The sequence below is a fragment of the Dromiciops gliroides genome, chromosome 1, assembly GCF_019393635.1.
Source record: "Dromiciops gliroides isolate mDroGli1 chromosome 1, mDroGli1.pri, whole genome shotgun sequence".
Classification (NCBI taxonomy): Eukaryota; Metazoa; Chordata; class Mammalia; order Microbiotheria; family Microbiotheriidae; genus Dromiciops; species Dromiciops gliroides.
In genome coordinates, this window is record NC_057861.1 from 181766260 (window position 1) to 181782885 (window position 16626).

Consider the following 16626-nt stretch of genomic DNA (forward strand, 5'->3'; position numbering starts at 1 on the left):
TAAATAGTATTATTTTAAATATTATTTTTAAAAAGAAACACATGAAAATCACATGACGGATATTATAAAATCTCAATTGAACGTATTTAGAATTGGTAGCACAGGCAGCCTTTAATAGGCCATTCAGAAATCAGGAAATGCCTGCAATTTTTCATTACTTGTCATTCTTGTCTATATTTCTTTCGATTGTTTTTCTCTTCTCCCCCTTATTTGTCTCCATGACATTTTTGTCTTTGCTTATTAAGAATATTTTCTACAGCACTCCAAGCTGAGGTAGCTGAGGCCCTGAACTCAGTTTCCTGTGATGAGGCAGCATGATGGCTCAGAAATCCAGCCAGGAAGTGGATATGTGATTTTCCAAGAAAATAATTAAAATGTGAACTGGCCTTTCATTCTGTAGGGGTAGGAGGCCTCTGAGCTGCCTTCTACCACTAAGAGTCTATGAGTCTGTGATTATTGTCAGGAGTGAATAAAATGATGGACATGAAAGCACTTTAGAGAGTATGAACCACCTTGGAAAGGGAAGCAGTTGTTATTACTTTTTTAAAATTCCACATGTTCATTGAGGATGACTACAGGGTGACTATAGGGGACCTCCTGCATAGGTTACTTTAGGAGATGATTTCATCTCCTGTTCTGACTTGGGTCCAGATACCTCTAAGTTCATAGCAAACAGATGCACAACTAGGTCGAAATAGGATCTTGGGTTGAAACTGCCCTTGAGTCATACCCTTTGCTCCTCATGTGTATGCTAAATGGTTCACTAACTTTTACAGGAAACTTACTACATCACTCCTTCCAGAATACTTATGCTGAGAATACAAGGTATTCAGGACTCCTGGAAGTGCTGTCCCTTGTGTAAGTCTTTCCTGATATTTGTGTCTTGCCTATCTGCATGGTCAGGTTGGGAACCCACTCATATTGGGGCATTGTCCAATTTGTTTCTTTGTGGCACCCAACATCTAGTGCTCAGCAGAGGTTTAAAAATAGAATGTTGTCCTTCCCCTTTTTTCTTTTCTTCCATCTCCTCCAAAAGATAGACCCCAAGAGGAGATTAAATGTTTTCCACTGGACAAATCATAATCTAAATATGAGAAGCTAGATTTTATCTGCTAATATATTTTGGTAAGCCACCGTTGTCCTGTGCAAAGATCCCTGGAGAAAGAGGCAGGGGTCTAAACCTGACTCTTCTGCTGACCTTAGGCAACTTATTCAACCTTGCTCTGCTTTAGTTTCCTCATCTCTCAAATGTGGATAATAAATGCCACCTTAATATGCAGAATGGCACCTAGGTGGTTCAATGGATGAATAAGAATGCCAGTCCTGGAGTCAGGAAGACCTGAGTTCAAATCCAGCCTCAGACACTAGCTATGTAACCTTGGTCAAATCACTTAACCCTGTTTGCCTCAATTTCTTCATCTGTAAAAATGAGCTGGAGAAGGAAATGGCAAACCACTCCAGTACTTTTGCCAAGAAAACTCCAAATGGGGTTACAAAGGGTAAGACATGACTGAACAAGTCAGTCAGTAAGCATTTCCTAATACCTACTGTGTATTATTCTGTGTTAGGTAGTATAGGGTTCTCAAATAAGACACAGTCCTGCAATTAAGAATTATTTAGTGCAGGGAATATGATGATACAAATAACTATAGTACAAGGCAGTATGGGATTAAGTCCAAGCAAAGTGCTCTTGGGGTTCAGGGAGTAAGAACTAATTTAGATAAATTATAGTATTGTTGTTATTGTTGTTCAGTCCTTTCAGTTTTTAATTCATGTATAGGCTTTTGTATTTACCCTATTTAATTTTATTTTCTTGGACTTGGTCCAATAATAGAATTTTGCTTTTTCATTCAATTCAACTTTCCCACTGTTAAGGGCTAAAATTCTAGCTAAACTGTCTAAAATACCTAATGAATGGTTGCCAATAAATTATAAGCTTTAGCAAGAGTTAGACTTTTAAGCATTTATTAAGGAGAATAAGAATTTGATAAAGAGAGAGAGAAAGGCCTAGATTCCTATCTATTAAAGGGAGAGCACATTTCTAGCTCCCTTCTCCACCAGAGTCCAAAGGAAAGAGCCTGAGTCAGAGCACCCAGCTCTCCCTTCTTCCTCCCACTAGCAAACGTCACTTCCTAACGCCAAAGAAAAGACTCCTGGTCTTACCCTCAAAGACCTTCGCTTCATGGGCGGAACTCTTCTACAGTAAGTCTCCTGCAGGTGGCGTCATTCCAATCCTTACACCACTGTTACTTTAAGTCTTCCCTCTACTGGTCTATAGATGTGCTCAGGCCTCCCCTTTCTAAGAACATCTAAAAATGAAACCCAAACCAAATCCTGACGCCTTTTTAAAGAATAGTTTATATGTGCTACTTCCCATTCCTTTCCCATGAATTCACTCCTCAGATTCTTGCAGTCTGATTTCCATATCTACTACTTACCTGAAACTTCTCTCTCTTAGGTGACCTCCTAATCACCAAATCCAATGGATCTTCTTTTGGTCCCTATCTATGCTCCTTAATCTTTCCTTTACATTTGAGGTTGTTGACCTTTCCCTGGACAGTGTAGTAGGGAAAAAACCAAGCCAAACTAAACCATTGTATTTGTAATTAGGGGACTTGGATTCTAATCACAGCACTGAAGTCCAATTCTGTGAACGCTGGACAATTACTTAACCTTTCTGGTCTTCAATTTTCTCATTTTTGAAATGAGGGGGATAATTAATAATAATTATTATTCATAATTATGATAGCTAACATTTATGTAGAGTTTATTATGTGCTAGGCTAAACTATTGCTATTACATTTATATAGAGCTTACTATGTGCTAGGCTAAGCTATATGCTATGTACAGCTATTGCTTGGCATTTTCTCATTTCACACTCAAAACCCCTAGAAGGTAGATGCAATTGTCCTGATTTTGTAGATGAGGAAACTGAGGCAAACAGATTCAGTGGTCACATAGCTAGGAAGTGTCTGAGGCTGGATTGTCCTTTCCAGTTCTAAATTCTATAAATCCTTCTTAAAATTCTTTCTGCTTTTCTGGATAGGCACAAGACATAGAATTTTGTTGGTATAAGGAGCTCCCAGGAAAGGAAATACCCTCTACCAATTCAAATCAATGACTCTGTAACTTTAAGTATTGAGAGTTGCCTAGAGAGGTTAAGTGACTTGCCCAGGGTGAGTATCCCCATATGTATCATAACCAGAACTCAAATGTAGGTTTTCCTGGTCAGCTTTCTCTCTACTATGCCATCCTACCTCCATCTGCTTCTTTGTCTCTTCCATTTCTTTCTTCTTTATTTTTCTCTTACTGTCCCCAAAGGATAGGTCTTTGTCCCTGGCCTCTTATTTCTCACTTAATATTATTTCCTTCAGCAATTTCATCTTTTCTCATGTCTTCAACTTCCTTATTCCTGTGAATGGTGCCTCCCTCTTCCCTGTTAAAAACCCCAGGCTATTATGTCATGATTGCTTTAAGAGATCCTGATGGGTACCTTCTTGGAGTTATGGTTACACTCTGGCAAAAGAAACTGTGAAACTCTCCCGGGCAACTGATCTCTGTTGGTGGCCAAACCTTGAAGTTCTATCCCATTTGGCTTCTCTTTGATGTTGACAATTTTCTATTTCACTTTTCCCTGTGGTTATCTTGTTTGACTTTATGGTTTTGTCTTTGTGTTACTATGTGTGGCCTCCCTCGTGTCTGGGGCACCACCATTCTCCCAGTCACCTAGGCTGGCAAACCTAGGTGTTGGTTCTCACTCCTCACCCTCTCTCACCCCACTTTCATGTCCAATTTGTTTCAAGGTCCTATTGATTTTACCTTTGTGACATTTTTCAGAAACGTCCCCTCTCTCTTCTGATGTTGCCACCACCCATCACGTCTGATTTAGTGCAGTTAACTTGCTGGTTATTCTGCCTACCACAAGTCTTTCCCCATTTCAATCCATTCTCCATTCAGTTATCCAATGAATCTTCCTAAAGCTCAGATCTGATCATATCACTCCCCCTCCACCCTTTGCCATTCAAGAAACTCCAGTGATTCCCTATCAGTCCCTATTTGATTCCCAGGATCAAATGTAAAATCCACTGTTTGGTATTCAAAGCCCCTCCTGACCTGGTTCCCTCTTACCTTTCCTAGGCTTTTTACTCCCTCATCCCCATAATATGCAATCCAGTGACACTGGCCTATTCATTGTTCCTTGCACAAGACATTCCTCCAGACTCTGGGCATGTTCACTGGCTGTTCTCTGTGCCTGAAATTTTCTTCCTCTTGGCTTCCCTGGTTTCCTTGAAGGCCCAGCTACAACCCCACCTTCTACAGGAAGCCTTTTCTGATCCTCCTTAATGCTGTTACCTTCCCTTTATAGTCTATCTCCAATCTATCCTGTATATACTATAAAGACTTGGGAATGTCTCCTTATAAACTACCAGAGGACAGGTATGAGATGGGTCCATCCCCCAACAATTCTGAAAGCATAGCTATAATTATGGAGTTTCCCTCCTCAAAATTCTTAAATGACAAAATAAGTTCTAAATACCAAAGTCTGGCATTCATATAGTTCAGACCTATCTTTCCAACCATAGCTCCCATTAGTCTTCCTATTCCCTAACCAAACTGCATTATTCACTGTTCCCTCAAAACCTCCAGAACATTCCAGTCCTCACACCTTCTACTTTGAATGCTTGAGCCTACATTTCCTTTTGTCTGAAATCCTGCTCAGTTGTCTGGGCCTGGCTCCAATGTCTCCTCATCAGTGAAGGTTTCCCAGATTGTCCTAACTAGATGTTATCTCTGTCCTCCCTGAACCCCAAGAGCACTTTGCTTGGACTTAATCCCATACTGCCTTGTACTATAGTTATTTGTATCGTCATATTCCCTGCACTAAATAATTCTTAATTGCAGGACTGTGTCTTATTTGAGAACCCTATACTACCTAACACAGAATACAGCACAGAGAAGGTACTGAGAATTTATTCATTGGATTGTGCCAAATTGAATTAGAACCATTAATATTATTCATTCATTCTTTTTGTTATGCTCACATAATCATCCAATTCAGCATAAAACACCCTAAATGTTAACATTCAGTGCATGCTTTGAATGTTCTTCTCTGTCCTGTGCATTTGGAGTATTCATTTCCATAATGCTGCCTTGCAAGAGATATATGTTGATATTCCATCAAAGAAACATCTTGAGCAATTTGTGAATTGCTAAGTTGAAGCAATCAGCATTAACTCCATAAAGCAAGCCCTGAATTGGAAGCCACTTCAGCTGCTCGATTTTTTTTTTGAGGTTGGGGGGCTGATCTCTTCCCCTTGCCATCTCTCCAATTTTAGCACCCGGATGTATACTATATATATATATATATATATATATATATATATATATATATACTTTGTATATCTGTGTTCAAGCATTTCAAGGTCTTGTCAGAAGCAGCAGAGCAATGATTTTTTTCTTGTTATTTTCAGAATTTAAGTAATTAATTGGGTTGACATTATTAGGTAGTTCTACTTAACTAGTTTTCAGGGGAGTGTGCTTTGTATGTTTGGGAATCAAAGATTTAGAGCTTGAAGGAATCTTGGAGATAATCTGGTTGAACCTCATAGTACTGTAGGGAAAGAAACTGAGGCCCAGAAAAGTGCAGTCATTTGCCCAAGATGAAGCTACTACGTGGAAAAGTCAGGATTTGAGCCCAGGTCTGTGTTTTGTTAGAGTGTTTGCTGGGAGGTATATATTATGTCAAAATATTACTTCTTGGGGCAGCTAGGTGGCACAGTAGATAAAACAGCGGCCCTGGACTCAGGAGGACCTGAGTTCAAATCTGCACTCAGATACTTTTGACACTAGCTGTGTGACCCTATGCAAGTCATTTAATCTTCATTGCCCTGAAAAAAACAAACAAAAAAACCCCAAAACCCAACAAAAAAATACTTCTAAAACATGGAATAAACCATGTATTACTTCTACCAAAGGTAATAAATAGTTTTAGACAAATATCTGGATTGGTCTTTTTTTGGCAATTTTTTACCAAGATTGGATATTGCATCCTCCTTTTAGGTTGGAACTAACTTTTATTTCACAGAAGTCTTGGTTTTAGAGGGTGTGGTGTGGTTTGGTGTGGTGTAGTGTGGTGTTGAAGGTGGGGAGAGAGTGCTAATGGGGAAGGCTCTGTATACTAGGAAGAATATCATGGTGACAACTGGTTAGCCATATCTTTTTCCTAGAAATGTGACAATGGTGGCTGGTCCATAATCTACTTGGTGAGAAATCTCTAGATTTCTAGAGATCAATCCAGTTTATTCTCATATTGAATTCTATCATGAATAAGAAAGCAAATAACTTGGACTCTTTGGCCATGAGATACCAAAGCACCTAGTATAGTTCCAGGCATGGAGTAGGAACTCATTAAATATTAGTTAAATGTATAAATGAATACATTTCTATTTCATATTTCATAGTAATCATTGTATAAGGGTGGGGCAGGGATTTGAAGAATTCTTGAATTTGACCAGAGATATTCCTGGTCAATTTGAGAAGTTCACCTACCTTAGAATAGGCTTTAGAAATTGTTTTCAGCCCCTTCATTTTACACACAAAGAAACTGAGGTCCCAAGAGGTTAAATGATCTGCCCAACTTCACACAATAGATTTTGGCAGAACCAGATTTCAGATCTCCTACTCTTTCCATTATCCAATTTGCTTCATCACTTGCTAGCATCTTTGACAATGAAAGTTGCTAATGGTGTAATGGTCACAGTTACTGCTTAGAAATTGACTTAACTGGACATTGAGTTAAGCCAAAAGAATGCAGTTGACCTGTGAGACCCTTGTCCAGCAACATGCCAAAAGATGGTTAGTGAACTTAGGGTGAAGTTTTACTCTTCATGCAAAATATTTCCTAGCTTCATCTTCCCATCTCTTGTATTCTTCTTCTACTAGTAGTTATGAGCAACCTATTTACCCCAAGCAGACAAATTTTTAGACTATGATGTCTCAGAAATCATATAAATTACAAAAATCTGTTGGATTTCTTTGTCACCATTCTGGGCTTTCTCTTGTTTTTAATTTTGTTTCTCACTATTATCATATATGTTTTCATAATACTTTCTAACTTAAATGTTTTAAACTTGAACTTATCGATTTTACATTCTTACTCTAAAATTAATGATTTGCCTATGTAATAAATCTCATTCTTTTGGTCCTTCTCCCCCACCTTCTCTCTCTCCTTCCTATCTCTTTCTCTTCATCCTTTCTCTCTTGTTCTCTATTTCTTCCTTCTTTATCTATCTATATTTCTCTCTTCTTCCTCATCTCTCTCCCTCTCTATCAGTCCATTATATATATATATATATATATATGAAACATATATACATGATATATACCTTCACATATACAGATGAATGGATGGATGGATAGATACATCTACTTTTCTCCCCTCTCCAACTTTCCCATCTTGATCTGTTAGCTTCTTGTGGACATTCTTGTCTTTCTTCGGTGTGGTACTATTATACCTCCTTTTTATTATTTTATTTTATTTTTATTATGCCTCCTTTCAAATGATCTGCTTCTATTTCTTATGTTTGACAAGAAGCAAATCATTTCAATTCTTTTCCAAAGTTGAATTTCTCAATCCTAAATTAAATTCAAGAGGTAGCCTGGCAAAACTATTGGCAGTGGCTATAAAATCAATTAATCAGAGAAACCTGATCATAGGTTCCTCTTTAGTTTTGTTTGAAGATGATGAGCTAAAGGGAGAAACAGTAGGTAAATGGGGGGGTTAGTCCCCTTTTATGAATATCTTGAATATTGATAATAAAAGAAGACACTTAAAAGGTAACAAAAAACCATGAAACTGTCAGAGTTTTGATAATATATACAGAATTTGTTTCTTGTTTTGAAGTTTGAGAGCTGGATGGTGAGGGTCTGCAAATATGTAAGAACAATTATGAAGCCTGCTTCATTTCCAGAAATTCTGAGATCCTTTTTCTTGATCTGGAAGACTGTGAATGCTGGCAATACAGTTCTTTTGTCATTTAAAAAATACTCACACTGGACCATTGGAAAAGTAGCCAGTTCTATGCCATCTTGGCTGCTCACTTACCTTTACTACCCCTGCTTTTGGGGGAAATTCAGCCTGAATGTTGGGGTTTGAAGAGATAGGGAAGTATGACTTTCAGTTCACCCTACCTAAAGCTACAAAGAACACCCCTCCACAAATTTCAAAAAAGTCTTTTTTTGTCCCCTCTTATAATGGAGGGAAATCAGGCTGACTGTTGATTTTGATTTTAGACGTCTTGCCTTTTTTTCTCCCTTTTCTTCCTGGTAATTTGTCAAAATTTCCTGTTCATTAAAAATAGTTTTCCAGCCTAATTGGAAGGCAGCTACCAACTGTGTACCCAGTAAAATCCAGCTGGGATTAAACTGCATAAGGTCATTTTATCAGGAGGGAATGGATATTTTGCTTCATGAATTCTGTATAGTTGCTTGATTATATCACCAAACACTGGATGGATATACCAGGAAGTCTGTGGTTGAAATCAATGTTTTTTAAAATCACAATATTAAATCCTCTATTGTTTGAATTACGCATACCCAGGTATACACTAAGAGGATAATACAAATGCCCCTTTACTGTCTCGTCCACAAACTGAATTCCACGAAGTATTAATTCTCCATGTTTCTGATCCTTATTACTCCCAATGACCTTTGTTCAGGTGCTAGCTCAAGGTCATAGCTACAAAGTTAAAGAAGCAATGAGGATAGTTAAATTGATACTTTAAGAATATGTAAGTATGCACTTGGCTTCCCTCTGGGGCTTCAAAAAGGGATGGGAAACCACCAATCAAACATACAAATGCCCAGATTCAGAGAAGGACACAAATAAAACTCCTTGGGTTTTACAGAGACTTGTAGAAAACTCTATATACCTCCTTGTGTGGCCTTTATAAAGGACCCAAGTCCAGAGGAAGATACAAGATAGAGCAATGGAAATCCAATCATGAAAAGAGCAAAAGGTTTGGTAACCTCAACCAGGCAAGGGAGAAGAGCTAGAGACATCTAGCTTTACTTGGACCTATAGAATGGCCTATAAACCCACAGGTTGTCTGCGTGATTCCAAAACACACAAAAAGGGAACAAAAAGATAAACAAAAGGGAACCTGATGCACTTAATAGTAACTTGGACCTTTCCTTTTCTTGGGCCTGTGACTCATGTGGATTGTGTTGTTTCAGATGATAGGTGGGACTCCACCCCATTTCCTCCATTGGGAAGCTTTGCTTGATGTCCTCCAGAAAAAAAAAAAAAAGATAATATCCCTCAGGGCCAAGGGATTTGGGTACAAGCTCATTGTGCATTTTTTTGGATTCAGTTAAATAAAGCCTAGCTTGTGTCTGACATCTTACCCCGAGTTCATGCAAGAGAGCTGAAGGCTTATAGAGAATATAAACCAAATTCTATAGTTATATGGGGAGACCTAGGTTGGGAGGTAAGGTGAACTACTGAGGTCATTGTGAAGGGTCCCTCAGGCTGAATCAGTTATCTCTAGTCAAGGACCAAGGACAGATTGACACTTGACCCACAGTGATTTTTCTTGTCTTAAAGGTAAACATGAAGGAAATTTACTGTAACACTGCGTTCAGGGTCTGGGATTATTTTACCTGCAAAATCACCTTTCAAAGAGAACCTTAGTGAATCTTAAGCAACTAAACCTCCTTGGATGTGGATCCCAGTGAACACACCTTATACTGAATTCTGTGTGTGTGTGTGTGTGTGTGTGTGTGTGTGTGTTTAAATTATAGCTCAGATTTCTATATAGCACTTTAAAGTTCCCAAAGAACTTTCCTCACTACAATCCTGTGAAGCAAGAAGTGCAAGTGTTATTATCTCTATTTTTATTAATGAGGAAATGGTGGTTCAGAAAGACAGTGATTTACCTAAGGTTACAGGGCTAGAAGTGGTGAAACTAGCTAGGACTTGACTCTTTCTACCCCACCCCCACCTTGCTGCTGCTGGGGAATCTCTAGGAAGGCTCCAGGGCATCATGGGATGCAAATCAACATCTTAGTCCGGAGTGTGGACTTTTTAAAATAGCCTTTGCATTTTTTATGTGTGTCAGTAAGGGTTTTCCTTGGTGGTTTTGATTCAAGCTTTCCTTCCTGAAATGATTACCATGACCAGAACTAGTTCTGGGCTTTAGGGCTTCTGTGCAAACAGTGGGTACACACTACTGTGTGTATTTAAAACCTCAAGGTTTCACGGAATCCTGCAAAGCCTTCTTGACTTAAAAAACAAATGTTTTTCTTCTTGATTTGTGTGGTGGGTCTGCCTTGCCAAGGAATGTCCAATAGGCTACAGAGTTACTAGTGTGTGGTGGGGAGCACCCAGGTTGGGGAATGAAAACTCAGACATGGTCTTTGTAGGATCAGTTCAGGACATACTTACATATGTCTTTTTTTTTTCTTAGTTCCAAAGTGACATAATTAGTTGACTGTTAACTCAATTAATTACCTTGGTGACCCACCTAGAGGTGCCATGATTCCAGATTTGCAAGTTTAGGTGCATTTTATTTAGAATTTTACTTTTTCCCAAATTATATGTAAATACAAATTTTGACATCAATTAAAAAAAAACAACTTTGTTTCAAATTCTCTTCCTCCCTCCCTCCCCACAAGAACTCAAGAAATTCAATATAAGCTATACATGAGTAGTCATGCAAAACATTTCTACATTAGTCAGGTTGTGAAAGAAAACAGACAAAAACAAAACTTCAGATTAAGGAACTATAAAAAAAATATGCTTTAATTTGTATTCAGATACCATCATTTCTCTGCCTCTGTGGATGGACTGCATTTTTCATAAGACCTTCAGAGTTGTCTTGTATCACTGCATTGCTGAAAATAACCAAGTCATTTATAGCAGATCATCTTGCAGTATTGCTGCTATTTTGTATATAGTACATTTCACGTTGTATCAGCTCATGTATGTCTTTCTGCGTTTTTCTGATAGCATCCTGCTCATAATTTTTTTAAAATAGTGAACTACATTTATATAGTACTTTAAAGAGAGATTTCCTTAAAATAAACCCATGAGGTTGATTCTTGCAATAACAGTAATAGAAAACATTTATATAGTACCTTATACCTGACAAAGAATTTTCTTCACAGTAGCCCAGCAAAGTGAGTACCATATGTTTCATCATCATCATCATCATCTTACATTGCTCTTGCCTCTGCTTCAAAATTTTTTTCCAATTACTATTGTTAACTGTTTCCCTCCATCCTATTCCCTCCCCTATGATATTTACTCCATTTTCTATCTTCTTTCACACTATCCCTCCTCAAAAGTATTATGCTTCTGACTGCCCCCTCCCCCAATCTGCCCTCCCTTCTTTCACCCCTCTCTCCTTATCCCCTTCCCCTCCTACCCTCCTGCAGGGTTAGATAGATCACCCCACCCAATTGAGTCTGTATGTTGTTCCCTCCTCGAGCCAACTCTGATGAAATTAAGATCTTTGAGCCAATTCTGATGAGTGTAAGCCTCATTCACTGCCCTGCTCCTCCCCCATCTTTCCTCCCACTCCATAAACCCTTTCCTGCTTCTTTCCTGTGGAATTTCACCCCATTCTACCTCTCCCCTTCCCCCTCTCCCAGTGCAATCCTCTCACCTCTCAATTTTACACTAGAGATGTCATCATGGGACAGCTAGGTGACACAGTGGACAAAGTACCCACCCTGGACCCAGGAGGACCCAAGCCCAAATCCAGACTCAGACACAAGATACTCACCCACTGCTTGACTCCACGCATGCTACCAAACCCCAACCACCCCACCAAAAGAAAAACATAAAAAAACCCCAATAAACAAAAAATAAATGCTTTACAGATATCATCCCTTCATAATCAATTCCTGCCTGTGCCCTTTGTCTAAATTTATTTCTATCATCTACCCTAATAGTGAGAAAGTTCTTATGAGTTAGAAGTATCATCTTCCCATGTAGGAATGTAAACAGTTTAACCTTTTAACATCCCTCTTGATTTCTTTTTCCTGTTTACCTTTTTATGCTTCTCTAGGTTCTTATATTTGAAAGTCAAATTTTCTATTCATTTCAGGTCTTTTCATCACAAATACCTGAAAGTCCTCTTTTTCATTGAAGTCCTATTTTTTCCCTGAAATATTATATGCAGTTTTTCTGGGTAGATGATTCTTGGTTGTAATCCCAGTTTCTTTGCTCTCTGGAATATCATTCCATGCCTTTCGATACTTTAATGTAGAAGCTGCTAGATCTTGTGCTATCCTGACTGTTGCACCACAGTAGTTGAATTGTTTCTTTTTGGCAGCTTACAATATTTTCTCCTTGACCTGGGAGGTCTGGACTTTGGCTATAATATTCCTGGAAATTTTCATGTCGAGAGCTCTTTCAGGAGGTAATTGGTGGATTCTTTCAATTTCTATTTTACCTTCTGCTTCTAGAATATCAGGGCAATTTTCCCTGACAATGTCTTGGAAGATGATGTCTAAGCTCTTTTTTTGATCATGGTTTTCAGGTAGTCCAATAATTTTCAAATTATCTCTCCTGGATCTATTTTCTAGATCAGCAGTTTTTCCAAAGAGATATTTCACATTGCCCTCTTTTTTTTTTTTTTTTCATTTTGATTTGCTTTATTGTGTCTTGGTTTCTCATAAAATCCCTAGCTTCCATTTGTTTGATCCTAATTCTTAGGCAATTATTTTCTTCAGAGAGCTTTTCCGTTTGGCTTTTTAAGCTGTTGACTTTTTTCTCATGGCTTTCCTGTATCACTCTCATTTTTTCCTCCACCTCTCTTACTTTATCATCAAAGTCCTTTTTGAGTACTTCTATGGCCTGATATCAATTCATATTTTTCTTGGAAGCTTTGGATGTAGGAGCCCTGAGGTTGAATATCCTCTTCTGAGGGTGCACCTTGACCTTCCTTGTCACTAAAGGTCCACATCTTTCTCTGTCTGCTCATCTTGCCCACCTTTTACTTGACTTTTAACTCCTTCTTAAAGTGGGGCACTGCTTCCAGACTGTACTGTCCCAACCTTAAGGGGGTCCCAGGCAGTAAAGTTTAAGGAGAGGCACATTCTACATTTGCCTGGCCTGTGCTCTGGTTTGAAAATAACCCCAGGCCTACTTGTTCTTCAATTGGAAAATAAATTTTTTGTTTTTCTGGGTTGATAGCTCCAACAAACCTGTGCCCCTCTCTCACCTGGGCAACCACCACTCAAGGCTGCTTCCTGGTTCCCAGCAGGGATAAAACAACTGAATTCTGCCTCAGTGCCAGCAGAGACTCCTGTAATCTCCCCCCAGCCAACCACTCAGCCCTCTTCCCAGACCATGAGCTTAGTTCCAGAAGGTGCTGGCACTGTGGCTGATTCAGAGGCTCTGGAGGTCTCCTTTAAGTGCATTTTGTAACAGAAAAACTGAAATATTATCAAGAGCCACTATACTTTAAACTTTGCCTTTAGGTAAGAAGTCTAGCTTTCCTGGTTGTATTACAGGCAGTCACAGAATCATAGAATTAGAAGGGATCTTAGAGGCCATCTAGTTCAACTCCCTTATTTTATAGATGAGGAAACAAAATTTAATGGAGGCTGTGACTTTCCCAAAAGCACTCAAGAAGTAAACTTTAGAGAAGAAATTTGAACCCCTATTCACTGATTCCAAAACCAGTATGCTTTTACTATATCAGATCTTGATGACATTGTTTGGAAATATTTCCAAACAACAATCTCTGTGAATAATACAGTAATAAGATGAGAAGGAATCTAAAGATGTCAATAGGTCCAGTCTCCTGAATACAAGTAGGTAGCTGAATACCTAAAACAATCAAGACTTCTAGGTACTTTTTTCAATTAATCAACAAGTTTTAATTTTTTAACATTCATTTTAAAATTTTGAATTCCAAATTATCTTCCTCTCTCCAACCCCTCCTTCACCCATTGAGAAGGCAAGCAATATGATACCCATAGATGTCACACAATATATATTTCCATATAACCATGTTGGAAAAAAAAAAGCAAGAAAAATCAAGTAAAAAAATGTGCTTCAGTCTGTACTCAGAGCTCATCAGTTCTCTCTCCGGAGGTGGATAGTCTTTTTCATTTTGTCTTTTGGAATTGTTGTGGCTCATATTGATCAGAGTAGCTATGTCTTTCACAGTTGATTATCATTACATTATTGCTATTACTATATCGAATAGTCTCCTGGTTCTACTCACTTCACTTTGCATCAGGTTTTTCTGAAACCATCCCCTTCCTCATTTCTTACAGGACAATTGTATTCCATCATATTCATATACCACAACTTGTTCAGCCATTCCCCAATTTATAGGCATCCCTTCAATTTCCCGGAGTTTTTTTTTTTTTTTTTGCCACAACAAAAAGAACTGCTATTTTTGTACTTATAAGTCCTTTCCATTTTCTGTTGATCTCTTAGAGATACAGACTTAGTAGTGGTCATTGGTGGGTCAAGGTGTATGCAGAGTTTTATAGCCCTTTGGACCTAGTTCCAAATTGTTCTCCAGAATGGTTGGAGCAATTCACAACTCCACCAACAGTACATTAGTGGATATGGGGCTAGGCCTGGAGTCAGGAATACCTAAGTTCAAATTCAGCATCAGACACTTACTGGTTGTGTGATCTGGGCAAGTCACTTAACCTCTGTTTGTATTAATCTAAAGGAGAAGGGTATGACAAACCACTCCAGTGTCTTTGCCAGGAAAACTCATGGACAGTATGTTCCATGGTGTCACAAAGACATAACTGAACAATAGGACATAATTGAACAATAATTCTTCTTTTAATCTATCCTTCCTTGATTTCCTGCTTTCTCCCCTTTCCCTCCTATTTCTCCAGTGAATAAAATGTATTTCTGTATTTGACTGTGTATGTACACAAAGGTATGGATATATGTATTCTTCTCTTCTTTGACTAGTTCTAATGAGAGTGGCTCAACTGCTCCCTTACCTCTTTTCTCCTTGTTTATATAGATGTTTACTTGTATATCCCAATTTTGTAAGGTAATTTTCTCTCAACATCCTCTTCCCCTCAGTCTATTCCTCTTCCTCTTCTGTGGCCCCAGATGATGATAGAGTTCAAAAGGGATGTACATATCATCTTCTCATATTAAAGCAGTTTATCCTTGTTTAGTCTTTTATCATTGTTCATTCACATTTCCTTTTTATGTTTCTCTTACCTCCTGTGTTTGAACTTAAAAGTTTTTTTTTACAGCTCTCTGTTTTTTTCAGCAGGAATTCTTGGAGATTCTCTATTTCATGAAAAGTCCATTTCCTCCCAAAGGGTTGTACTTAGTTTTTCTGGTTAAATTATTCTTGGCTATAAGGCAATATCCATTTCCTTCTGGATTGTATTCCAAACTCACCTCTCCTTTATGGTGGTGGCAGCTAAATCATGTGTGATCCTGACTGTGGGTCCTCAGTACTTGTATCTCCCCCCTACCCCCCCCACTGCCCCAGCTGCCTATAGTACTTTTTCTTTTACCTTTCTTTCTTTCTTTCTTTCTTTCTTTCTTTCTTTCTTTCTTTCTTTCTTTCTTTCTTTCTTTCTTTCTTTTGCAGGGCAGTGAGGGTTAAGTGACTTGCCCAGGGTCACATAGCTAGTAAGTGTCAAGTGTCTGAGGCTGGATTTGAATTCAGGTCCTCCTGAATCCAGGGCCAGTGCTTTATTCACTGAGCCACTTAGCTGTGCCCTTACCTTTATTTCTTTTTTTTCCCCCCATTGGAGCATTTTATTTGTATGTATGTTTTACACCCTTAGAAAAAGAATCCTAGGATTTTTCCTCCTGTATGTTTTCATCTTGCTTCCTCATGGTCCGTGATGCCAGCTGAGGTTGTAAACACAATGAACCCAAACTGATGGGATGGTAGCAGATTATTCTGCCACTTTTCCAGATCTTTCAGTTGAACATCAAATCTGGGGGCTGATTACACCACACTTGTTTAATCTGCCTGTGAGGTTCACAACAATTTTTCCTGCTCTGTGATCATCGATGATCTCAAATTTGCCAATGTAACTGTGCTTCATCATCACAGTTAAGAACCTGATGATTACTTTAGAGTATGGCCTAATGAGAACCTGGCATTTTCCTCGTTTTTCTGCATTGTTGATGCTTTTGAGAGCATCTGCCAGGACATTCATGCACATCATGGTGATGACAGTGCAAGATGGCAGAAAGAGCATCTTTATTTCTTTAACCTTAATTTGGCTCTGGATTTTAGCTGTAATGTTTCTGGGAGTTTTTATTTTGGGAGTAATCTAGGAAGTTATTGGTAGATTCTTTCATTTCTACTTTGTCTTCTGGTCTGGTTCTAAGGGATTTGGGTAGTTTTAAGATTCCTGAAATAGGATGTATAGGCCCAGTTTTTGTCTGTGGTGGTTTGTCAATCCACAGATTCTTAAATGTTTTCCCCTTGGCCCTTCTAGGACAATTGTTTTTGTTGTAAGATAACTTTGTCTTCCATTTTTTTCATTCTTTTGACTTTATTTTAATATTTATTGTTAACTCACGAAATTGTTGTCTTTTATTTGGTCCATTCAGATTTTCAGAATGTTTTTTTATTTGCATAAGGTATTATACTTCTTCTG

General features: G+C 38.4%; 1 protein-coding gene and 1 pseudogene across 4 annotated transcripts in view; one reads left to right on the top strand and one right to left on the bottom strand.

Moving 5' to 3' along the window:
• Window positions 1–16626, top strand: part of RNF144B (ring finger protein 144B) — a 248684-nt gene that overhangs the window by 122596 nt on the left and 109462 nt on the right. Inside the window, exon 1 of one of the 4 annotated variants that reach the window (XM_043979523.1) lies at window positions 801–858. The exons of the other annotated variants lie outside the window; for them this stretch is intronic. The gene's annotated coding sequence lies outside the window, so the exon portion shown is untranslated. Of the gene's footprint in view, window positions 1–800; window positions 859–16626 lie in introns of those variants that run through there. 4 annotated transcript variants of the gene reach the window in all.
• LOC122737087 lies at window positions 15795–16188 on the bottom strand (annotated as a pseudogene).